Here is a 26,368-nt window from a genome sequence, read left to right as displayed (position 1 = left end):
GAGGAGCAGCCCCATCATTTCTCCATTTGGTAGACACCAGTTAGGAAGAGCCCTTGAAACTTGTCCCCTTCTGCCTTTTACTGATTCCCCTCCCAGAGTAAAGCTTGTGTTTCACCATACAGTCTTTGTGGGCTCACGTTTACCTTATTGTGCTGTGTGAGGGAAATAGTCAATAAAAAGGAGGTTTGTTTAATAGAAATACGAGGCTGGCATAAATGAAAAATGACAGCCAGGAGCATTGTTTTTGAGCTTGATGTGGAGTATGGGGGGAGTAATGTTTTCTTGCCGTGGCCTCTGTTCTGATGGAGCTGTGTGCTGATAGATGCCTTTCTTTTCTATGTCTTTATAACAGCAGTTTATTCAAAGTCAAAGGTAGTTGAAGGCAAATAGGAACCAGGCTGAGAGAACTCAAGGGTGAACTTCTGTGTGAATTACAAGTAGCACTTAAGTTGGCGTTTTCTCCCAGGTGTGTTTTCCCTGTCTTTTGGGAAACAGGGAGTGGGAGAGAAAGTGGAAAAACAGTATCCCAAAATGTGTATTATACATTCCCCTAGCAACATCCACAGTCTTCCCTCTTCGAGGGCCCAGCTCTCTGGTTGTAAGTTTGGAAGCAGCCTGCAGACTGGCCTTTGAAGAGGTTAATGGGGCCCCTTCTACTTGTTCCTCACCTTCCTCTACTTGTCATCAGTTACATTCTGCAGATCGACCACAAATGATCTGGCTCTCTCCTTTTTAAAGAAAGCCCAGAATGTTTCTTTTAACGTAATCTGAGGTACTAGAATTTTAAATTGATAGCAATTAGGGTGGGATACTTAATAACTCTTGAGGGAGATTGAACACCTTATTAATCAGATAGAATCATCATAGCTTCTGCCAGGAAATAAAGGATAGGTGTCTGTGTGTTTTGTGTGTGTTTTCTCCAAGGCCGGTTTATTGGCTGTAATCTAGAACCTTCCGGTTAGCTACCACCACTCAGATGTCTATGAAGTGAGCTATGTTGTGTAAATAACTCAAGCTATCTTCTCTATCGTTACTAATCCTTTCCCTCTTATACATAGCTTCCCCACCCCACCCCCCCCCCCCCATTCCTGGTGAACTTATGTATCCCATTTAGTGTGAGATCACCATGAGTTCTTAAGAATGTCTGTGTTGCAAGAAAACTGCCTTTGGATGCTTCATGCCTGATTCGCTGTAAGGGGAGATAATTTTAAGTCATTTTTCTGAGCTGCAATGAGAGACTAGTATACTTTGGGGTTGAATCTTAAGTCCTTGGAGGCCAGCATATTTTTGCATATGCGTGAATGTAGAAGCAAATGACTGGGATATTGTTAAGCCATCAGAGCTTAAAACGTACTTGACTCTGTGCCCAGAGTGCTGGATCTTTGTCCCCAGCCTATAGCCACCTCCTAAATAATTGATTTAATTTTTCCTGCTTACCAATGAATAAGTGATTGTGCTTGAGTATTAAACAGAGAAAAATAATCCAGGTCTTGCTTTATTGAAAACTGAATGAGTTTAAATTATTCAGACATAGAATGAATAGGAAAGAAGGGGAAATGAAGGAAGAAACTCACTCTATTAAAAAGGTGACTACCATTAAAAAGAGGATATCAACAGTTTCCAGTGGATGGGGCTTCCTGAGGAGATAGGCTGATAGCCTGTTTGGCTATAGGCTGATAGCAACTATTTGACATTTAGTTGCTTCCTTAGTAAATTGCTTAATTATGAAGTAGTTAAAGTGAGTGGCAGTTAAGATCTCTGAGAATCTTTCTAGTGCTAAGCATCACGGCATCCAGGGCTCCTTTGCTCTGGTTCTCGAAGCTTTGGTACCAGAAATTGAGAAAGCCACTGTTAAGGGGTGGGTGAGGTGTCACTTTGTGGGGACTTGGGAAAGAGTGAGGGTTGAGAGGTGAGTGAGTCCGGCTTGCTCCTCCATTGCCCGTAATAGCCATTTCCCACCACCACCTCACCCAGTTCTTACTCTCATGCCTCACCAGGCCTGCTGTTTCACAAAGAAAACAGTAGCCATTAGAGAACTCCCTCAACTTCCTGTTCCCAGACTGACAGACTCATCTCCGTCCACACCCACCCTCTCTGTGTCTGTGGAACAGGTGTCATTTCTTCTGCAGAATGCCCCGCCTTCCACCTTGGGCTCCTCCTATACCAGTCAGTCCATGTCCTTCCTGGCTCCTTCTTTTCTACATATAGAAGAACTCAAGCTCCCCATTCTAGGACGTTGGCACTTGCTGGTCTTCCTGCCCAAAATATCCTTCTCTCCACCTGACCTCCTTTTCTTGGTCAGCTCTTTAGAGAGGCTTTTTCTGAACCTAAACTCAGATCGCCTGTTGCCCTCTCTCAGAGCACCTGTTCCTTTCCTTGCTGGCTCTCCCCACACTGCTTAACATCTCTTCTAGACCACAGCTCTCCAGGGAAAAACAATGTCTGTTTCATTCCCCGCTGTATGTACAGGACCTACAGAGTAAAAGGTGCTCATTAAATGTTGTAGATTGAATGAGTGAATGGTCTCCATTCTTTAAAGTTAATCCTTGGCCAAAAAAAGTTTAGTTGTTCCATAGTGATGATTAATATCCTCCTCTATAATAAAGAATCCCAATGATATTGTATAAGCTACCATGCTGTGTGGTGTTATGTTTTAACCTCATATGGTGTGGCAGCTTATATAATATCATTCATCGCTAAGGACTATTTTGTAAGTTTTATCCCCTATTCCTGCCCTTCCCCAGCCTTTGCTTTGCAGAGGGAATGAAGAGAAAAGGAGTTTAAAGCAGTGGTTCAGCTCTGATGCAACCAAGGGGTGCAGCTGACCTTGATGTCATACATAATGTAAAAGGTACAACATATGCTCTTAAACACCAGACTTTGACGTGCTTATCTGTTTCCTTTTATGTAGTGATTAGGCTTGGAGTGTTGTGTGCTGACAAGGACTAAAAGTGGAAAATCCATTTAGAGATCTGTCATACTCTCTTCTCTACAGTGGACATCACTTGATAACTTGGCATTGCCAGACACCTCCAGCTCTGTAAACTTAAATGCGTTTGGAGCTTTTTCCCCTCACTTCTGAAATTTTTATCATATTGAATATGCATCCTACCTTTCTTGCCCCCAGATTATGCCGTTGAACAGTCAGGATTATATGGATGATTAAATTTCCTGCTCCTGGCTGTTGGTGATCCAGGAAGTAGCCAAAAAGTGAGTGGGTGAAAGATAATGCGGTAGAGCCAGAAAAACTCAGGACCCAGTGATTTCATTTCAGAATACTGCAGAATTGCTGGATCTACCTATAAACTATTTTTTGGTCAGCATTTCTCTCTTTATGCTAGCAGCTTGGAAGTCAGTGAGATTAGTGTGGTTATAGACTTGTCTTCATTTAGAGAAGATTGTTCTTTGAAACATAGTATAAGCTGAATTAAAACAAAACCAAATCATGTGTATATCTTTAATGTTTAAGGAAGGTCTGTAGTGAGAAGTCTTTTGTAATTTAAAGTCCCTGTCCCCCAGCCAAATACACATAGAATTACCATGATTTAAAGCTAAAAGCAACTTTGCTGATCCTTCTTTCTGAGGTCTTCATTTTAGAGGTTGAGGCACCGAAGCCCAGCAAGGTAATTGCCAAGCCCTTTCTACCGTCTTTAATACATGTTCTGCAAGCAAGGATTTTTGTAAACACAGGTTTTAGCATCCTGGGTATTTGTGTACAGTCTCCTTGAAGTAGGACAGACCTAGTCTGTTTATATAGTTGTCATTCACTACTTTTTAGGGGGATTTATCAAACCCAGATGAATGTTTGAACAAATGGAGATTTCCTGTTTCACCTCCTCCTACGTGTAACTCAAGAGAATAAAACATGAAACACTGTGAAATAAAATTTAGCTCTGCAAGTAGATCCTATTAGATCCCGGGTTTTGAAAGTTGTAGACCAAGTGAGAGGCAGGTAAACAGTGAGCTCACTTGTTTTCATTTGTTTGAGAATATCATTCAGGAAAAATTAGCTATTGAGGGTGCTGGTTGGGTAGAGACACTCTTCCTTGGGGAGAAGGTGTGTTATGTGTGTGGGTGGGAAGGGAGTCAGCATTCTGATACAGAATGTGCTGTTGCAAAAGCAGTTGGACATCCCACAGCCTCACTTTCTCTGGAGCACATTGCAGCAGGCCTGGTGCGTTCTGAGAGTCAGGACACCTTTCTCAAGAAGCACTTATGGGGCTGTAGCCCACTGCTCCCCCAGCCGTTGACCAAGATATCTGAAAGAGCAATTGCTTAAATTTTATTCTAAAAGTTTATAAACCTTGAAGAAGAGTTACAGGGATGTAGTATGTCCTGAGTGACTAACTGCTGAGTTGGGAGTAAATTGCCTAAGGGAGTGCTGCCCTGGGAATCTCTAAGACTGTATAAAGCCTGTTAGTTAGGTTGGTGTTGATATGGTTTTGAAGATGGGGGAGGGGAGGGGTTGTGTTTCTGTATACAGTATCATCTGTGGACTTAATACATTCTCCAGCTTTGTAGTGAATAATAGTTAATTTTATAAGTAACTAGGAACAGAGTTTCTTCTAAGAAGGTGATGAAGCAAAGAGACTACTAAACAGAATTCCCTACGTGACTCTGATAGCTTTAGGTGCCTGAAGTCTCCAGACCACATTTGTTGAAGTCAGGGTTGACTGTCAAGAAGTGAAAAGCAGTTCATGAATTTTCCTTCGAGTTTTACCTGCCATTTATGCTTGGTGCCAGCTCACCTGGCTCCAGTATGTGTTTTCATGTGGCCTACTCAGCCAGACTGAGAAGCTGGGGACCAGGGGTGTCCCCAGTGGCACAGGCTGTTCTGCCTGTCATGGACTGTCCAGTAGACTCCTGCTTCCAGGGTGCAGCCCCTCTCCCTTGCCTGCTGCTGCCGCCTTTGGGCCTCAGGTACTCCTAGCAACAAATGTTAACTGAGCTAGCACCTCCTCTGCAGGGCCTGGGGAAGCAAAAATGTGTGTGTAGATAACCCCATCTTCAGAGAATTTTTGGTTCAGGGCATCACACACAGCAGACGTGCATCCATAGGACAAAAATACGTGATGGGGAGGGATGAGTACGGCTCAGAGGATCAGACAGTGGACCCTATGAAAGTCTAGAAGAGCGGGTATTCACCAAAAGTCATGACGGATAGGAGTGACTTCAAAGAGGGGTAACTCGTATTCCAGCTAGATCCTTTAAGCAAATGGAGAAGAGAAAAGAAAGTGTAATTGACAGAGAACCTGCTTGTGCCGTGTGCTGCGATCAGGAAGAAAGTCTACAGAAGTGTGGAGAGCAGCGTTCATGGAAGGCATTTGTGGTGTGTTGTAGTGGTACATGGGGTCAGACTAGAAGCTGGGCATTCCCAGGGGGATATTGTATGTAGGTAATAAATAAGACCCTGTGAGTCAGGAGACTGATCCTACTCATGACTTTGTTCCTGGTTGTCTGTGCAACCTTCAATAGTTACTTAATCTTTCTAAAGTTCAGTTTCCCCATTGGAAAAGTTAAGGCTAGGCACAATGGCTTACACCTGTAATTACAGCACTTTGAGAGGTGAAAGGAGGTGGGTCACTTGACCCCAGGAGTTCAAGACCAGCCTGGGCAACAAAGTGTGACCCCTATCTCTACAAAAAAAATTTAAAAATTAGGCACAGTGGAATGTACCTGTAGTCCCAGCTACTTGGGAAAATCAGGAAGATCACTCAAGCCCAGGAGTTAAGGCTGCAGTGAGCTATGGTCGTGCCATTGCATTCCAGCCTGGGTGTCAGAGCAAGACTCTGTCTCAAAAGAAAAAAAAAAAAAGAAAAAAAGAAATTGGATGGTTTTCAGCTGGATGGAGGAGGGCAGATGCAAAGTAGTGTTTTAGTAATGCCAAGCTGGCAAGAACCATGAGTTGGTCTCGAGGGCAAGATCGAACCTGGGTATCAGGAGGCTCTCCAAGAAAGTGTGAGAGTAGCCAGTCACAAGGGGAGAGTTGATTCCCCGTATGTAGTTTCTGAGGGCAAGACTGTAGAGAAAGGAGGGGGCTGGGCCATGGATTTAGCTTCTGAGAACATCCACTTTGACAAAGGAGAGAGGTAGATGGAACCAATAAAGGAAATAGAAATGGAGTAGCTCGAGAGGTAGGAAGAAACGGGGAGAGCATGGGGCCTTGGAAACCAGAAAGGCGAGAGCCCCATGGAGGCAGTGGTCAGCCTGTTTGTAGAGAAGAGCTGCGGAAGACGGCTTCATCTTCCTTTTGGGCCTCAGCTAAAGCCAGGAGCCTGGGTTTGAGGAGCTCATCTTCTGAGGGGTGGTAATACATCATCGGTATTCAGTCAGTATTTAGCAGGTGACCAACGGCATGAAAGAAGGCATGTGGGGCCCAGGAGGTGACTGCCCTGCTGAGAGCAAGTGCCCCAGCCTCCTGAGAAGCTGGCCGTCTCCATTTCTACATGCTTTCCAAGTCCCAGTTGCCAGTAGATTCCTTTACAGATTGTCACACCATCACCTCCGACCAGTGTTTGGAAGAGCATTTGCCTACAGGCCTCTTCCTGTGGCATCACACAAAATATGCAGTGGTACATGAGGGTAACAAGTGAATATGGACAGGAAATTTAATTCACCTTAAAAAGAAAAGTAACTGGTTTCCTATACATTCACAACATTGCTGACACCGAATGTGGGAGGGTCTTTCTCACACCAACCAATGTTCCAAATCTCAGCGAACATTGACTAGACGTCCTATAATTTAACTCATTTCTGACACTAACTGTCCAGAGTTAGGGCAGACCCCGCAGGTTAAGGGCTCAGTCCCACAAGACTGTCCTCCAACTTGAGACAGCAATTGCAAGGACAGGCGTCCCATACTTTTGACCAACTGGCTATAAATTGGGGGTTTGTATGACACCCCCTCAGGTTCAGTAATTTCCTAGAACAACTCATGAAACTCAGGGAAACATTACTAATTTATTCTAAAGGATGCAACTCAGGAAGAGCCAACTGGAAGAGATGTATAGGACAAAATACAGTGGAGGGATGCAAGCTTCCATGCCCTGTCCAGGCAGGCCACCCTCCCGGCACCTCCAGGTGACATGAAATAAATCACTGGCCATTGGTGATTAAACTCAGTCTCCAGCCCCTCTCCTCTGCCCAGAGTGGGGGAACCAAAAGTTTTAAACCTCTAATCACCTGATTGGTTCCTCTGCTAACCATTCCCCATTCTGGTTTATGAGTCGTCTCATTAACATAAACTCAGGTAAATTTGAAAGCGGCTTATTGGCCAGGTGCGGTGGCTCACGCCTGTAGTGCCAGCACTTTGGGAGGCCGAGGCGGGCAGATCACGAGGTCAGGAGATCGAGACCATCCTGGCTAACACAGTGAAACCCCATCCCTACTAACACAGAAAATACAAAAAATAGCTGGGCATGGTGGCGGGCACCTGTAGTCCCAGCTACTTGGGAGGCTGAATGGCGTGAACCTGGGAGGCAGAGCTTGCAGTGAATGGAGATCACGCCACTGTACTCTAGCCTGGGTGACAGAGTGAGACTCCGTCTCAAAAAAAAAAAAAAAAAAAAAAAAAGAAAGGGACTTAAAAAAAGAAAGGTACTTATTATGAGTAACAAAAGGCACCCCTCTCACAACTATCACTCAGGAAATTCCAAAATTTTAGAGATTCTGTGCCAGGAACTAGGGACCAAGACCAAATATTACAACAAAAGATGTGCCTATCACTCTGTTGTTTTAGAGATAGTCTCACTCTGACACCCAGGCTGGAGTGCAGTGGCAGGGTCATAGCTCACTGTAGCCTTGAACTCCTGGGCTCAAGCAATCTTCTTACCTTACCCTGCCAAGTAGCTGGGACTACAGGTGCGTACCACCTGCCTAGCTAATTTTTAAATTGTTTTGTAGAGTCAAGGTGTCATTTTGTTGCCTAAGCTGGTCTTGAACTCCTGAGCTCAAGCAGTCCTCCCACCTTGGCCTACCAAAGTGCTGGAATCACAGGGATGAGCCACCACACCCAGTTATCAATCTTACCATTTAGGAAATTCCAAGAGTTTTGAGAGCTGTAGCCAGGAGCTAGGGATGAAGACCAAATGGGTATTTCTTATTTTATAACAGTATCACACAGCTCTTCATACTGGGGGAAAGCTTTGGCCACTCAAAATTAGATAATTTTTTTTTAAAGTAACGAAGGGTTTTTTTCCCCTTTTTTTTCTTTTTGGATGAAGTCTTGCTCTGTCACCCATGCTGGAGTGCAGCAGTGTCATCTCAGCTCATCGCAACTTCCGCCTCCCAGGTTCAAGTGATTCCCCTGCCTCAGCCTCCTGAGTAGCTGGGATTACAGGTGTGCACCACCACACCTAGCTGATTTTTGTATTTTTAGTAAAGATGAAGTTTCACCATGTTGGCCAGGCTGGTTGCAAACTCCTGACCTCAGGTGATCCTCCCGCCTTGGCCTCCCAAAGTGCTGGGATTACAGGTGTGAGCCACCATACCCAGCCAAAATTAGAGAATTTTTATCTCCTCCCTTTGGCTTTCACTTCCTCTCTCCTTGTGTTTTTTTCTTCCTGTGACAGGAGTGCATGTCTTAGAAAACCACTGATGTTTCTGCCGGGGTACCCTAGATTTGGCATGCAATTTGGAACTCTTAGGACTTTAGTCTTACACACATTAACTAAGATTTCGGCCGCACTAGTAAGCTGAGCCGTTTTGAGAAATTTTAGATTTCCTCTGAGATGGTAAGCAGTTGTTACACCGGTGGAAATATGCTAGATGGCTTGTTCCTTGTGAGAACCAATGAGATAATGTTAGTGTAAAGCTCAGTGCTCAGACAGCTTCACTCAGAAGGTACTGTATAAATAAGGAGGCTTATAATCACACCCAAAGACAGAGCCCTGCCCAGGCCTGCCTATTCATTCAGTTAAGAAGTCCTCATTTCATGTTCTCTAAAAAGCAGGGAAGAGGTGGCTTGCTCCAACAAACTTTTTCCTCCCGTAAAGTTGTTTGATAGAGAAATATTAGTGCACGGAGTGTTCTTATTGTTAAGCACTTACAAAACTATTTTCACCTTTCAAGGATTAATATGAGAATTACATCAGTTATGAAATATCTAGAATGAAAATGCATGCCTCCTGAATATCATAAGTCTAAACATTCGACTCAACATCTTCAGAGAAAAGAGAAAGAGGAAATCTCTCACGAGAGTTTTCCAGGAGGTAGACAGAATTCAGGGGCAAGTAGCACCCACTGAAAGGGAAAGGAAATAATTATTGGGAAATCAAAATAGCAAAGAAAGTTAAGGGAGTGGCAGTTTGGCAGATTGCACAGTTCTGCGGGAACAATGAGGGAGACATAGCAGTTGGGAGCGATGGGGAGTAGGAGGGTGTGAGAGCCACAGAGTGGGATCCAGGCCCGAGGAGAGCCTCCGAGGGAAGAAGTAGGAGTGGAGAGAGAGAGGAAGGGAGGAGTAAGTAAATAACTCTAAAATGGAAAAAAAAAAAAAAAAAAAGTAATATGTGCAAAACTTTAGAGGTAAGCAGCAGTATAATAGGCAAGAGACCGTTGTAACTGGGTTAAGTTTTGGCAGCTTGCTTATTTTGTTTGATTTTGTAGTTAACAGGAGAGAAAGTGGGGTGCTGGTCTCCAAAGCACTATGCAGACTTGGAGCCAATGAAGTGTGGCATTTGGATGACACAGAAGCTCTCCAGTGCTTCTCAGGCAGGATTAACGCAGGGGCCTGTAAATAAGGATGTGACATTGAGGAATGCTGCTGCTCTTCCAACTGCTCAATTGGGGCCAGTCGGAAGCCAGGGCTGTGTTATGTTGGCTTGGATTTCTAGCACCTTTCTTACTGGGTTATAAAAATGATTTCCTCAAAAAAGCTTGAAAATGGCAGATGATGAAGTAGAAAAGCAGTGGTGTCCGCCTGCAGGCATCATTTCAAAGCTGCCTGTGACATTGTGCTGGCCATTTCTGGCCCCGGCCAGTGGGGAGTGGTTGTTGGAGGGTTAAAGCCATCACTTCCAACCAGTGAAGGTGCACCTAACTTCTGGGGGTTTCCCCTCATTAACAAGTCTAATGGTAAGCAGGCTTCCTGAAGGATTTCAGGCAGAGGATTTTTAGGGGTAGAACTGGTTTAAATTACTTGGCTTACTTGGCTATAGATAGCTCTGACTTGGTGATCAGACTGATGACCCTACAAGTATAGGGGTGATTACTTGACATTCCTGTCCTTGCCACCTACCTATTCCAGCATGCTTTGGGGTTGCCCCTCCGTGCAAATGGGGAGGGACATGAGGGAGAGGAGATGTCGATTGTAGGTCTCAGCAGTGGAACTTTAGCTGGCTTGTTTCAACATGTGTAAGAGTTAATCAGGTAAATTATAATTGCTGCTGGGAGAGGCAGCCTAGCTGAGCCCACCCAGCCCTCAGGGTTGCTGGGGAAAGGATCATTCTTGCAATCCTTAATTGTTTTCCTCTCTTTCCCAAAGACGAGTTCTTAATGTAACATTATGGTCCATAGACCCGTTAATAAAGTTTACATTCCTGATTTGTTTTAGTCCTCTGCATGTCTATTTCTTTAAATTCTTAGATAACCCTTCCTTAAAAAGGTAATTTGACCAAATTAAAAGAAAAAAGGAATAATTTGAATTTTTGTTGTTGTTGTTATTTGAGTAATTCTACAGTCTTAGGCAATTTTCCAAATGAAACGTAGAATGTCAACTGGACTGTTCAGTCATAGAGGATGGGAGGAACAGAACTGTTATATTTGGTAGTGGTACTAGAATAGTACAGAACCTACCAGCAAAAGTATCTCAGGGTAGTATCGTCTGTTGTTTCCTTTCTATTTTTTAAAATGGCACCATCTATCCCTGTCTTGTGAACTAGTTAAACATGTTTTAATTGTATATCTTTCAAAGCTTCAGTTAGCCAGATTTAAAAAAAAAAAAAAAAAAGTTTGATGTTTTTTATTCCATGAATGACTCAATTGACTACATGTAGGCAGCTACTAAACTTGGCAGTTTGTTGCCATTAGCATGCCCTTGGACAGGAAGTATTCAGTATAGATATGACCAACCAGTTTCCAGGCTTAAAAATAAAGTGGGGATTTCTGGACAGAATAGGTCTTTGTCACTCATTTCAACATGTCGGATGAGTGTTAAAGTTCAAAGCCAAACACTTTGCCTTCTCATTTTTTCCCAGGCCATCACTTTACCTGACATATTCTATTATATAGATTGAAACTTATTTCATGATGCTGGTGTTTTGTTCGGTTTTTCAAAATGAAATAAAAGGATATTTGAATAGTCATGAGAATCAGCTAGAGTCTGTATTCTCTCCTTGTTATCGCTTTTATGTTTAGTTCCTTTTAAGTCATCACCCCACTGAGATAGGTAATGGTGAAATAATGTTTCCCCGCCTATAAAGCAGCTTAAATTAAAAGTAGCAAGTATGTGCCAGGTATACTACATGACTTGTCTTCTTGAATCTGTGGTCCGCTTGAAATAGCATGTTTTTCCCCAAAAGTTACTTCCCATCAGTCTTGTCATTCTTAATCTCATTTGTCAGGTAGCCGCTTAGCAACTTGGGAAAAATCATACTATTTTGACAGATACTAACAGGTTTTTTGGCATCTTGTTGCCTACAGCTATTGCTTTATGACTTTAAAAGTAAGTTCATTTTTTTTTGCTATCTCCCTAAATAATATAATTTTCCCTCCTGTCTGTTAAAAAAAAAAAAAAAGCCCCACACTTTCCCTTCTTTCTTTCACTTACCTATTCTAAGCAGCGTGTGTGTGTGTGCATGTGTGTGTGTGGTTTAAGAAGCCTTGACACCACATTTCCTGGAAACACTAAATTAGACACAGCATTTATTAGATGAGAGTGTCTACAACAACAAAAAACTTGTTTCTTTTTCTGAAGCCTTAACTCCACGCAGGTATCAATCTCTTGAGTGTCTGTTTGTTTTTCAAATAAGAAACTGTGCCAGGGAAAGATGATTTGAAATACAAAATGCATGCAAGTATTTTTAGTTTAAGGTAAAGTCAATAATGATTCTTTGGGACATTTTTAGGGACCCAACTAAGTTTCATTTGCCAAACTTAGCAATAAACCATATTTATAAAGAATGAACATGTTTATAAAGGGTAAGTTCTCGCTCTCGGGCAGGACATAGCTGTGACCCTGAGGTGCTTGTGCTCTGGAACTCCTGGACTCTTTTTCATGATGGGGGCAGGCCTGAGTATCCCCTGCTATGCTGTAGATTGAGCTTGATAAAACTCTGGCCTTTTGAAAATACTGGAATCCTCTACCTAAATATCCTATACCTGTTCTAATAGGTTGCTTTTAGGGAAAAAGGGAACTGTTAACATAAGCCAAACTTCCTTTTTTTTTTTTTTTTTTTTTGAGACGGAGTCTTGCTGTGTTACCCAAGCTGGAGTGCAGTGGTGCGATCTTGGTTCACTGCAACCTCCGACTCCCAGGTTCAAGCAATTCTCCTCTCTCAGCCTCCCAAGTAGGTGGGGCTACGGGCACCCACCACCATGCCCAGCTAATTTTTGTATTTTTATTAGAGACAGAGTTTCACTATGTTGGCCAGGCTGGTCTTGAACTCATGACCTCAAGAGATCCGCCCGCCTGGACCTCCCAAAGTGCTGAGATTACAGGCGTGAGCAACTGCACCTGGCCCAAACTTGCATTGAGTAAAATGATTCCCTGGTCTGAAACAGTAATTTCCTTTAGCTTTGTAGTGCTCAAGACTCTTGGACCTGAAAGTGGCTGGTAACTGTGTTCTAGTTTTTATGATGATGGGCACATTGTAGGCAAACAGAAAATGCCTGATAACCAGTGAAGTGTGAGGACAGGCATATGGTTCAGAGTGTAAAATATTTTGTGGAATTAAAACTTATGCAGTTTTTCATGAGATTCATAAATCATCCATACATTGATATTTATTGTGCCTCTGGCCTCATCATCTGGTTTTTAGGTGTAGGAATGTGTTTTACTCAGTAGGTAGTTGTATCATCCATGGTATCACAGTCTGTCAAAACCACACCAGACGTTGATAATGTTCTGTGCATATGGGGTGACATTTAGGAAGGCTTGTAGGACCTTTTTCTTGCTGGCTCCCTTTGAGCCAGTGTGAGTGATATTCCGTCACCTAGTCTGTGTTTTGGATCACTGTGCTCAGGCCTAAACTCAGAACAGACAGACCATGGGAGGGGCTTACCCAGGTTTCTCTAGGCTGATGGAGGGCTCTAATGGGGTCACTTCTTACTCTTTTGAAAAGAGGTGGAAACTGAAATGAATTGTCGTTCAAATTTGGTCCAATCACACTTTATTGTCTGAAAACTTCTGGCATATCTTGCGACAGCAATGGAAAAGGGAATGTTTTAGGTAACCCTTGTGTTTGAAATGCCTGCTTTTCTTGTATTATTTTTTAAATGACTTTTTGTTTAGCCACAAAAGAAGCTCTCTGTTTTAACATCTTTGGAGTTCTTCCTGGGTTCTAGCCACTGGAACACAAATCAGTCCAGAAGCTTATTACTAGTTAACTCTAATTTAAAATAAAAATAAAATTTCAGGAGAAAGATTGGAGAAGGGAATGGTATTACTTGATTGAGGAACATAGAAACAATGCAGGAATCCAGACATAAAACTCTTTGAGTTCAGTAAAGGAGGCTTTTAAACCCTAATTAATGCATTTAACAACTAAAATCCCAGCTTTTCATGTGTTGAGTTTACACAGAGAAATTTAAAAATAAATAGATTTTATCAGACTTTGACAGTAAATTAAAGACCCTTTATCTTCCTGCCTGGAAGTTCTATAAAATAATGGGTAATAAAGGCAACCTATTGGTCAAAATGGTCTGAATTATGCTTGGAAAGAAAATCTTGCCTCTAAGAACAGAAGGGCCCAAAACACTGGCCCCTCCTAGGCTTGGGCCCAGAGACAAAGCAATAGCGATTACTATGACCTTTACTGATCCAACATCAGTCTGCAGCCAGAGTTCCAAGCATCTTCTCTGCTATCTCTAATGATTTAAAAATATATAAAAATGTTTCACATTCTTTACCCTCCATCAGAATGCAGTGAGCAGTAAGTCAGCTCAAGAAAACATGACCCAGTGCCTAACCCGTTGATACTTTGTTAGATGCCATTAAAACTTTAGAGAGCTGGGAGATTATTAAGGCCTACATTTGGAACCTGGAATCTTTTCTTTTGGGAACCTGGAATCTCAACTCAAGGATTCTGTAGCTTCCTTTTTTTGCCTGTATCTAAGATTGCTCTGTTTTGTGATAATGTAAACTTAATGGAAGAAAATTAATTCATAGATGCTAGACATTCAAGAATTACATACCCTTTTCGTGTTAGCTAGTGTCAAAACATTTGTTTAAACATGGTTTCTAAATTTGGGTGGGGTAGCATAAATGGTTTTATTTTATTCTGTAGATGTAGTGAAAAAATATTTTATTTTGATTCATTAGCAAGGAAGATATGAGAGCATTCATTTTGAGTATTTGCTATAGAATATACCCTGCATTGGAATGTGGGTAGAGTTCTGGCATTTGTGTATTTGTATGTTTCAAGGAAATAAAGGTACAGAGAAGCACTTGTTCGTTGCCTATATAAAGACTAACTGTACAGCTGACAGCTTAAAAATACTGTATGACACTACATTTCTTGTCCAACAGTAGCATCTGTTTCCTTCATTCCCAAGCCAACAAAAAGCATTAAAGATGAATGCTGAAAATGTGATAGAAAAAGACCTTCCTTTTTGGCAAGTCCATTAACTGCCCTCACTGTTCTTTTCAAAGTATAACTGCTAGACTGGATGGCATAAATTAAACAATTAACAGGATACTAGTTCAAGGGGAAACTCTCCAGTTAGGGTAGATTTAATTTTCAGATTTAGAAAATGAATCCAATTACCCATTCAAAAGATTTGATTCATTTTTTCCCCCAAGCATGTACTTTTTATAATATACATTGTCTAACATCTGAGAGATAAATTCAGTATTATTTTCCTAAGATACTTTCTGCCTTTTGTAGCGGTGAGAATACTAGAAATCGGCTGGGCATGGTGGCTCACGCCTGTAATCCTAGCACTTTGGGAGGCCAAGGTGGACAGATTACGTGAGTCCAGGAGTTCGAGACCAGCCTGGGCAACATGGCAAAACCCCATCTTCACCAATTTTTTTTTTTTTTTTAATTAGCCAACTGTGGTGGCAGACCTGTAGTACTAGCTACTCAGAAGGCTAAGGTGGATCACCTAAGCCTGGAAGATGGAGGTTGTGGTGAGCTGAGATCGTGCCACTTCACTCTGGTTTAGCAACAGAGTGAGACCCTGTCTCAAAAAAAAAAAAAAAAAAAAAGAATACTAGAAATAATATCAAGAAGAAAATTTCAATAAAGTAGGTTGTCTTTCTTCACAGAAATGATGTTTTAGAGTTTATTATTTATGAGAACTTATGTAAAATAACTGCTAGATATGATCAATAATATAATATTTTCCAAGAACAAAGATATGACCATAAACCTTGCTAATCATTTGACTAAGTAAAATAAATTCCTAGCTTTGTAAAATGGACACCACTATGTATGCAGATTTTATAAAGCCTCCAGTCTTTTAGAAAAAAGTAGCCTACATACCATAAAAATACAAGTTGACCATCATAAATGGTATCTTAACATATTTTTTTAAAGTTATGTTAGTGGCCAAGCGCTATGGCTCATGCCTGTAATCCCAGCACTTTGGGAAGCTGAGGCAGGAGGATTACCTGACGTCAGGAGTTTGAGACCATCCTGGTCAACATGGTGAAACCCCATCTCTCCTAAAATACACAAAAATTAGCCAGGTGTGGTGGCACACACCTATTATCCCAGCTACTCAGGAGACTGAGGCAGGAAAATTGCTCGAACCTGGGAGGTGGAGGTTGCAGTGAGCCGAGATGGCGCCACTGCACTCCAGCCTAGGTGAAAGATTGAGACTCTATATCAAAAATAAAACAAAATAAATAATAAAGTTATGTTAGTTAACACTGCATTTTTTTTTTTTTTTTAATGATCTTTGTCCTATATCTCTACCATGCTGACCTTGGTAGTGTGAATGGATTCTTCTTGGGCATGGATGACACCTGAAGTCATTACAGAAGGCCCTCAGCCCCTTCATCCACCCCAGACACAAAGCCTAAAAACCATACCCAACCCCTCTCCAACAGCCTGCTGGCCACACTGACTTTCCTATAAGATAAAAACTGCCCTACGTGGGATAGCTCTTGTTAGTACACCAAGAATGACTTCCCCATAGTACAATTACTCTTACCCCAAAATGTAAGAGAAAGTGAAGAGATGCAGGTATTTTCCCTATGTTAGGCACTTCATCTACTAAGACATGTTTCATTCAATTCATTTAGAAGTTTGTTTGGAATTATAAAAAGTCACTTCAAAACTTTCCTCACCAGGACGTCAAGACAGGCATACAACGGGAAAGTGACTAGGGATAAGTTAATACCGGTACCTTCACCAGAGGAGGAGTAGGCAATGTGGAAGACCTGTTGCTGTTGTTGAGTAGTTTTCAGTCTAGAGAAGTTAACATGCACATAAGAAAGTACATATTACCTGGGGGTTAAAGAGGTTTCAGAAGGGCTGTCTGTGGCTGAGATCTTTGAGGCAGAACTGTTGAGATGGAAGGGATTGGCATGAAGCTTTGGAAGATTGGATGTGTGGTTGTTTCCCAAATATGGTACGTATGCCACTGGTAGTACAGTGACTGATTTTAGGAGGTCCCAGGCATAGTGTCAAATCATTTTTAATCATATCACAAGAAAATTAGTTCCTTTTCAGTGTCCTTGGGATTCTTGACATTCATGGAGAATGCCTGTGTTTTGGGCTATGTGATCTCTGCCACCTCACACCAGCTTACCTCCTTTTGTGCCATGTAGGTAGATGGGGGCTCATAGCCTTTGGCAGGCAACAATATCTAGCTAGAAACTAATAGCATTGGTGTTTTTTCTCAGTGAATTATTTCTTATGGTTATAAACAATTTTTAATGATTTTTAATGATGTATTTAGGGGAGTATCAGTTTCCATTCACATAGTATGTAGGGTTTCCTTTTATGTGAATCAATTATTTAATACAAATACATTAAGTAACCATAAGTTAAAGTAAAATACAGATAGAGTATCCCTTATCCAAAATGCTTGGGACTGAAGTGTTTTAGATTTTGGATTTTTTTTTCAGATTTTGAATATTTGCATTATACTTACTGGTTGAGCATCCTGTATCCAAAAATCTGAAATCTGAAATGCTCCAATGAGCATTTTGTTTTAGTGAGTGTTATGTCAGCTCTCAAAAACTTTCCAATTTTGGAGTATTTTGGATTTCGGATTTTTAAATTTGGGATGCTCAACCTGTACCAATAGTAAATAGAAAACAAGGCAAGTGGATTAGGATGTTCCTCACGTAGATACAGCATGACTTTTCAGGAGAAGAGAGATTCCAGCAAAGACCCTGGGATGGAGAAGGTAACATCTTGAGAGAAAGGTGAGTAAGAAGTTGGCAGAAGCCCAGGGGATCCTGTTGAAGAGTCAGAGCTGGACGCCTTCTAGTTCAGCTTGGTTGCCAGCGCAGGGAACAGAGGGCTGTAGCTCTTTTTATGTTATACTCTAGGCTCTCTGCAAAGTGATTCAGAATGATTTGAGCCCCTGATCATTTCAATGTGGGGTAGCTAAGGCATATCCCTACAGGAGCCAGGAAATTACCCAAGTGCTGGAATGGCCAGGGGGCTAATTGGAGAGGACCCTGTGTTTCCCCCTCTCCTCCATCAGTATTGCCAGAAGGTCAGATTTTTTTCTGAGAAGCCAGAAATGTGAGTTTTTATTGAAAGTTCCCAACTTCTACAAGTTGGTTTTTTTTTGTTTGTTTGTTTGTTTGTTTGTTTTTTTACTAATTACAGAAATAAAACTTAGAACATTTTGGTGGCCCATTTTGGGGGTGATGGACACATCCTGGAGTTAGATAGAGATAATGGTTGCACAACATTGTGAATGTAATAAAAACCACTGAACTGTAGACTTTTTAAATGCTCACAGTGGTGAATTTTATCTTAATTAGAAAAAGAAAAAAACACTATGAGGGCCTAGGCAAAGCATGTTGCCTGCCAAAAGTTTGTAAGCTTTGTTTCAAACAGAGGAATTGTTATTTGCTGCTTTTGATAATCCCAACAGAAAGCACCTTTCCACAGGGGAGCAAGTGATTGGGAATTAATGGGGGTCATGTTGTGATCCCTACATTAACCTCTAAGCCTCTGTTTTTCTTCCTGTGGTCTCCATGGCTGCTTCTATCTCTTAAAATAGGACCGATGATAGAAATGGTGAGATATGGAGTGGTGGCCTTTCTTCTAGAGTAATGAGTGAGTGGGTGAAAAGACACAGCTACAAAAGGTGGGGGCTGCTCAAGTGTTTTAGAGAAGAGATTTATTTTATTTTGCAGCTATTATAAAATTGATTGGTTGTGTTATGTTACTTGCCAAAATTTATTTTACCAAGATATTAACCATTAGGGGAGTAATTCATCTTCAAGACAGCAAGTTCGTATATTTTGGAAAACGTTTTTCAGTTCTTACCAGGGAACGACTATAATGATCTTTTTAGTTATTTTCTTCAAGTGAAAAATGAGTTTAATATAGCAAGTATATATCATCAACATCAAAGGATTATAATTATTTTAACAAAGCAATTTGTCTTTATAACTTTTGGGAGGCTCTATTAAATTTTAAATATAATTTTAAGTTTGCCAATTTCAATAAAGGCAAAATGTACAATTTAGGATCTTAAAGTAAGGATTATATCCTTCCTTAATCTTCAACTTTTTTTCTTTCATAGCAAACTAGCAAAGGTAGAGTTTCTACCTTTTTCTTATGACTTAAACCTAAAGAACATGCCTTTTTAAAAATATTGAACCAACATTTGTACTAAAAACAATTATTATTTTCAGAGTATGGGTTATTCAGTAGTTTTTACCAGTTCCAAATGTTATCAGATGATTTTTTGGATGCCTATCTTTAGTAATGAAATGACCCATTTAGAATAAACACCTTCCACCCAGAGAACACTAAAATTAAAATGAAAAAAATATATAACCTTTTTTTTTTTTTTGAAATGGAATCTTGCTCTGTTACCAGGCTGGAGTGCAATGGTGCAATCTCGGCTCACTGCAACCTCCCCCTCCTGGGTTCAAGAGATTCTCCTGCCTCAGCTTCCCGAGTAGCTAGGATTACAGGCATGCACCACCATGCCCGGCTAATTTTTGTATTTTTAGTAGAGATGGGATTTTGCCATTTTGGCCAGGCTGGTCTTGAACTGGTCTTGATCACCTCAGGTGATCCGCCCGCCTCAGCCTCCCAAAGTGCTGAAATTACAGGCGTGAGCCACTGCACCCGGCAAAAATAAACTTTTTCAAAAGGACTATATTGGAATATTTATTTCTTATGTAAGAGTATTTGAAATATAATTAAATCTAATGTTATTTATTTCTATCCTCTTATTTTGTTTGTGTTTTATAAAAAACAGTATTCATTCCCTTCCTACCCGCCACATCTTTCTGCTCCCCCAAAAACAACCTGAGAATGCTTTTAATCCAGCAGATACATATTAAAGATTAATTGAGCATTTATTATTGCAAGGAATAAATAATAAATTGTAACCAACCGCTAGGATTTACTTTCAGGGAGTATGGAAACAAAAGTATGATAAGCAGTTTCCAACAACAGTTAGAGACAGGATAGAGCATTTCTGAATGGGATGGTCAATGAGGACTTGCTGATATTTGGAAGGTGATATTTGGGAGGGACTGTGGGAGACTTCACCAGCTCAGGACAGCTCCCCCTTGATTCCTTCATGCCTCTGCTCAAATATCACCTTTTCAGAAAGGCCTTCCCCAAGTATATCAAGTACCCTAGATAAAATAGCATAGTTCCCCCTCCCATACACCATACACATATCTCATTTTTCTTTTAGCCTATATTGCTGCTTGACATATTTATATATGTTTGTTTGTTTGTTTATATATTAAGTATCCTTCTGCTAGAACCTGTGCTTCCTGGGAGTAGGCACTTTGCCTGGCACACAACAGTTGCTTAATAAAAATGTGTTGAATGAGGCCAGGTGTGGTGGCTCATCCAGTAATCCAGCACTTTGGGAGGCCAAGACAGGAGGATTGCTTGAGGCCAGGAGTTTGAGACCAGCCTGGGCAACATAGCGAGACCCCGTCTCCGCCAGAAAATACAAAGATTAGCCAAGTATGGTGGCATGCACGTGTGGTCCCAGCTACTCAGGAGGCTGAGGTGAAAGGATCACTTAAGCTTAGGAGGTCAGAGTGACATTGCACTCCAGCCTGGGCAACAGAGTGAGACCCTGTCTTAAATAAATAATTAAATAAGAAGTTAAAAAAAATAAAAAATAAAAATTCGTTGGAGAAAGAATGAGGGAATGAATGGGGGAAAGTTTTTCTGTCATAAGTCTCTTGACTGTGTGGAGCTCCAAACTGGTATGGAGAATCCAAGTTCCATTTTCTCCTAGGATCATTATAAATTTGGCAAATTTACCACCACTCTGTGACTTAGTTGACACATTCTATAGAAATAAGGAGATTTTGGTACTCAAATGTAGCTTCCTGAAGTCCACGACAAGTGTTACAAAAACAAATCATGATCACTCTTAACCTTCCCACCACTTCACCTTGCAAACCCTTCCTTAGAACCTCACTGTCTATACATAAGTTGTGTTTAAATTTTTTCACAAATCCATAGAACCAACACGTGCCCCTCGGTTTCCAACATACAGGTACACTGCTGGCCCAGATTTTAAATTCCTGACTACCCAGTAGGAGTTGAAATATAGTCACATTTGTTTCTGTAAGGCAGTGATCACCTATGCAAGTGCCTGCAGAACCCAGGAAGTGAACAGAAATGTGTAGATGGCCAGGAGGGATGTGGTAAGCTGGAAAGGGTTGTCTTCTAAAGGAGGCAGCCATAATTTAGCTCAAATCCATTGTTGTCCTGTGCGAACGTGGGCCCATTTGGTCAGATTTGATCAAAGAAAATCAGACACACACCTTTTGAGGCTAAATTTCCCAATTTTCTAACATGGACTACTAATCCTAAAATACAATCCTGGATGGGCCAAATAACCTGGATGGTATCCAGGTTACAACTTCTGCAAGGCATCCTGATCTAAATAAAATGGGATGCCTGAGCATGCGGAGAGGAAAGGTTAGAAAGAGAGGTAACAACTACTTCACAGAGAACATAAATGCTGTGCTGGTGGTGGGCACCTCTGCTTCTATAGAACTCTGGGGTTTTTTCCTAGAATTTCAGAGCTTCAGAGTGTCTTGATATTTAAAATAAGATAGTTTACATTAAAGCCTAGTAAATTCCATCTTACTCTTTCCTTACCTTTAACTGGATCTATCCTCCCGACATTAACATGGCTATAAAATGCTTGACTAACAACATTTGGATACAGTTATTGAGGAAAAATTGTGACAAGAATGTTGAGAGGTTGTGCCAAGATGCATATTTGAGAGATGCCCAAGCTGAGGCCAAGAGGTTACTGCTCCTAAAATATTCAAACAGATGGGTTTGGGATATTTGTATGGAAGATTCCAGAACATTTGCTGTAAGAATTGAATTAACTAAATATGGTCACTTCTCCAAACAAAAGTATCTGGTTATTCTGTATGTTTTGGCAAAGGGCAGGAAAGAAAAGCAATAGATTAAAAAAATGAAAATGCATTTCTTTTACATAGGTTCCTCCCCTTTAAAGCAAAAAGTGGCTGGGCACAGGGGTTCACGCCTGTAATCCCAGTGCTTTGGGAGGTTGAGACAGGAGGATCACTTGAGCCCAGGAGTTTGAGACCAGCCTGACTGACATAGTGATAACTCATCTCTACAAGGAGAGCCTGGCATGGTGGTGTGCGCCTGTAATCCTGGCTACTCAGGAGGCTAAGGTGGAGGATCTCTTGAGCCCAGGAGTTCGAGGTTGCAGTGAGTTATGATTTCACTACAGCACTCCAACCTGGGTGACAGAGTGAGACACTGTCTTTTAAAAATAAATAAAACAAAAGACAGTTTGTATCCATATTTAGTGTTATGTGTTTATTCATGGAGTACAAATAAATTCATTTATTAAGCTCTAAATAGAAGAAATCGAATTGATTTCCTGATACACCTTCATGAATTGCTGTAAAAGAGAGTGAAGGGTTCCATGGAGGCAGATTAGAGCATAGGGTTTAGTGCACCCCACGGTAGCTGGAGGGCACGTGTTAAGCACTTGGAAGAACATAGAGATAAAAAGGTGTGTACCTGTACCTTACTTGTCAAAGATCCTAAATAGATTAAGAGAGGAATTTAACTCGCTCACAAGACAGAAAAGCAGGTTAGGAGAGATTTATTCTGGCCATTGGATTTAGAAAAGCCTTTTGGAAGAGGCGGCATTTACACTGAGCTTTACAGGATCAATAGCACTCTTTCAGGCAGGGATGGAGGGGGAAGGCAGATATATAGCTTTTCTTTAATTTCTGTTCCCTGATGTGTTTGACCTGTGCTCCTTCATATTTTATTTATTTTATTTTAATTTGATTTGATTTGAGACAGGGTCTCATCTGTCACTCAGGCTGGAGTGGAGTGGTGTGATCTGAGCTCACTGCAACCTCAACCTCCCAGGCTTGGGCAATCCTCCCAGCCCAGCCTCTTGAGTAGCTGAGACCACAGGCGTACACAACACCTGGGTAATTTGGGGGTTTTTTTTGTATTTTTAGTAGAGATGGGGTCTCTCCATGCTGGCCAGGCTGGTCTCAAACTCCTGACTTCAAGTGATCTGCCCGCCTCAGCCTCCCAAAGTGCTGGGATTATAGGCATGAGCCACTGTGGCTGGCCTGTCCTCCTTCTTTTTAGTTCGAGGAGTTGCTTTATCTGGGGGAGCAGGCAGGCTCTAAGAAGTGGGATTCTGCAGCTGGCTAGCAGCATCATGGCATTTGGTAGGCAATTTATAAACAATGAACATTATCCTAATCTCATTTTTCTTATAGAGCAGCTGTGTGCTATAGTAAGAAGTAATGGGCCTCAGCTTTGCCACTATTTATGCACCCTTAGATAAGTCACTTGACTTCTGAGCCTCACTTCTCTTATCTGGGTCCCCCAGAGTTAGGTAATAACAGGACCAAACCAGAAATGCATTTGAAAGTGCTGGTGAATATTTGCCAACTGTAGAGTGCTACACAAAAATCATCTGTAAGTTTTGTTGTCTTTGTTATGTGGCCAGGAGCAACCTGATGAAACCAGAAAGGGTGTGTTGACCATTGATGCCAGCTGTGGGTCTGGTTCAGTAACTTCACTCTAGTGTGCTGGATTTTAAAATGTTACTGGTTTTCTAAGCCCTGCATGAATATAAATATTCATCAAGAGTCAGGGCCTCTGGCCGGCCAGGAGAATTTAGGGATGGAAATGTGTAGAAAATCACGGAGCTGTTTAGAGGATTTTCCTCTATATTCTGGTAGATGATTGGATTATATCAACATTGGAAAGGTTTCATGTCTTCAAGAAAATATGTAAATAAATACAGCTTACTTGAAAACTCTTTAGAAAGACTGATGTATCCTAATTCAACATAATAAATAAGGGAAGGGTTCATTTAATTTAAAAAGACAAAGGATAGTTCACTAAGTTCAGTTTTGTATAAACAATTGTAGGATATTTTAATTTAATTTCAAACCCACTTTTTAGCCTCGTGGTATAGTTAGGCCCTGTTCCAACTTTGGTTTACAGTATTATCTAGAACAGTCTAACTTTTCTATTCTCTTGGATACCCTATCAGAATTTTTAAATGTTTAATATAATAAGCTCTGTTTAGAAAACATGTTATCTGGATTCCTTGTACAAGCTGACATCTGTATTTTTGTGGGGGAAAAAAAAATCTTGAGAGGGAATTAAATCTGTCCATAGTCTACTCACAGCATGCCTTTATAGCCAGAGTATATCTGAAAATTTTAAGTACAGCATTCTAGGAGTACAGGTCAGAACAGGCATGGTCTAACTTTACTATATATTAGAATCAGGTAGGGTGCTTCTTACAAATGCTAGCTCTCAGACTGCAATCCTGGAGATTCTGATTCAGTTGGTTTAGCCATTTCTAAGAGGCCTTAGGCACTTCTGTGGTAGATGGCCCATGACACTAAGAATTCTGCCTCAGATACCTGCTATATCTATCCTCTCCCTGCCAAACAAAGCCTTCTTGAAAACCAAGTATTGGCTGGGTGCCGTGGTTCACGCCTGTAATCCCAGCACTTTGGGAGGCCAAGGATGGCAGATTGCTTGAGCTCAGGGGTTTGAGACCAGCCTAGGCAACATGTTGAAACCCTGTCTCTACCCAAAAAATACAAAAAATTAGCCAAGCATGGTGGTGTGCCTGTAGTTCCAGCTGCTTAGGAGGCTGAGGTGGGAGGATTACCTGAGCCCAGGTGGTTGAGGCTGCAGTGAGCCATGATTGCGCCACTGCACTCCAGCTGGGCTACAGAGCAAGACCCTGTCTCAAAAAAAAAAAAAAGAAAAGAAAAGAAAAGAAAAAAACAGAGTGCAGAAACTATATACCACAGTACAGAGGCCATTCCCCTGTCTCCTTTTCCTAGGATGTAGTAAGAAGGTCCACTCCTGTGACAGTCCCAGGGTCCCAGCCAAGATTTCTTGGTTATACTTCCAATAAGGGTGGCACTTTGGCCAGGGGAGTTTCTCTAGGGACAGGGTGGCCAATATGGTGAAACCCCATCTCTACTAAAAATACAAAAATTAGCCGGGCGTGGTGGTGGGTGCCTGTAGTCCCAGCTACTTGGGAGGCTGAGTCAGGAGAATCGCTTGAACCTGGGAGGTGGAGGTTGCAGTGACCCGAGATCACGCCATTGTACTCCAGCCTGCAAAAACAAAAAACGAACAAAAAACAGTACCTTTGTAGTATTTCCTGGGTCTTAGCAAGCTATATATAATGTTTCAATTTTTTCTAAAATCCACAGGACACACATACATCCTTGGGTTTCTGACATACAGGTACACTGATGAACAAAATTTTTAATTCCTAATTAGCCTGTAGGAATTCCACAGATCTGCTCTGGAATACAATCATATTTATTTCTATAAGGCAGAATATTCTTTTTCCTTGAGGTCAATCTCCTTTTGTGAAACTTTCCTCAAACCTAACCTCCCTCTATCACCCCATCAGCAAAAACTGATGTTTCCACTTTTTGCTACCATTGCATTTTTACATATTCTTGTTAAACAATTTATGGTGCATTCTGCCTAGCTGTGTACTTATCTATCCCCAGACCAGTCCCTGGGAGTCTGAGTGGAGAGGAGGGATAGTGTTATTTGTCTTTGAAACCACAGTATCTTATACATTATAAACACTCAACAAAAGTTTTTGTTGACTGACTCACGTCTTTGGGTTTATGTTCTCTCTTTCCCCACGCTCCGTTCATAAGACCTGATCATAAGACCTGTGGCATCCTACACCAGCAGAACGTCCACAGTATCTACCATAATAATGATAATAATAATTGCTTACATCATTTGACCCAATTATTTTATATTTGATGCTGTTCTAAGCACTTTATGTGGATTACTTTCATTTAATCCTCATGGTAGTCCCATTTGCAGATGAGGAAAGTGAGGCATAGAGAGGTTAGATAATTTGCTCCAGGGACATGGGCACTCAGTAGCAGGGCAAGGCCCCTGACCCAGTCTGACTCTAGAGCCGGTGCTTGCAATTACTGTAATGCCTGGGTTTACCCGACTGCCTGTCTTGTATTCCCCTATTTACATCTGATAATTGTGAATTCATTCCAGAGGAATACCAAGAACCCTACTTAATTTGTTAGCCAATTATTTTCACTGACTTTATCCTACAAATTTGTTATTGTATCCTCTGTGAAATTAATTTGCAAAACTTAGTAAGCAAAGTTAAAGTGTTTATCGCGCTAATCCTCAAAGCCTTTAGTGTTATAAAAGCATTTTGTGCATCTCCAAAGGGAACCTTTGTGTACACTGTTTCCCAAACTTATTTAACTAGAGATAATTTTTCCCCCATAAGACTCCTTTAGCTTATTAAAGAATTAGGGTTTTTGTTTTTTTAATGTAGTTTGTAAGAGAAGCTAGCTAATGCCCTTGTGCAGTTCCCAAGAAATTTCTCGGGTCTTTTATATTTAGGTAAATCCTTACTTTTGACTGTTTCTTATTTAGTCTTAAATAGGGTGACCACTTAGATTCTGGGTCAGTCACAGATCTGTTGTCATGGTGTAATTACTAACAGCACTGTTTCCAAAGGTATT

General features: G+C 41.2%; 1 protein-coding gene across 4 annotated transcripts in view; it reads left to right on the top strand.

The window, feature by feature from the left end:
• The window catches only part of LOC105500028 (TNF alpha induced protein 8), a 123,251-nt gene that overhangs the window by 85,717 nt on the left and 11,166 nt on the right, over nt 1–26,368 (top strand). The gene's annotated exons all lie outside the window — the stretch shown is intronic.

This window comes from Macaca nemestrina, chromosome 6 (genome assembly GCF_043159975.1).
Source record: "Macaca nemestrina isolate mMacNem1 chromosome 6, mMacNem.hap1, whole genome shotgun sequence".
Taxonomy (NCBI): domain Eukaryota; kingdom Metazoa; phylum Chordata; class Mammalia; order Primates; family Cercopithecidae; genus Macaca; species Macaca nemestrina.
The sequence above is the reverse complement of the archived record's forward strand: the minus strand, read 5'-3'. Positions and strand labels throughout refer to the sequence as shown.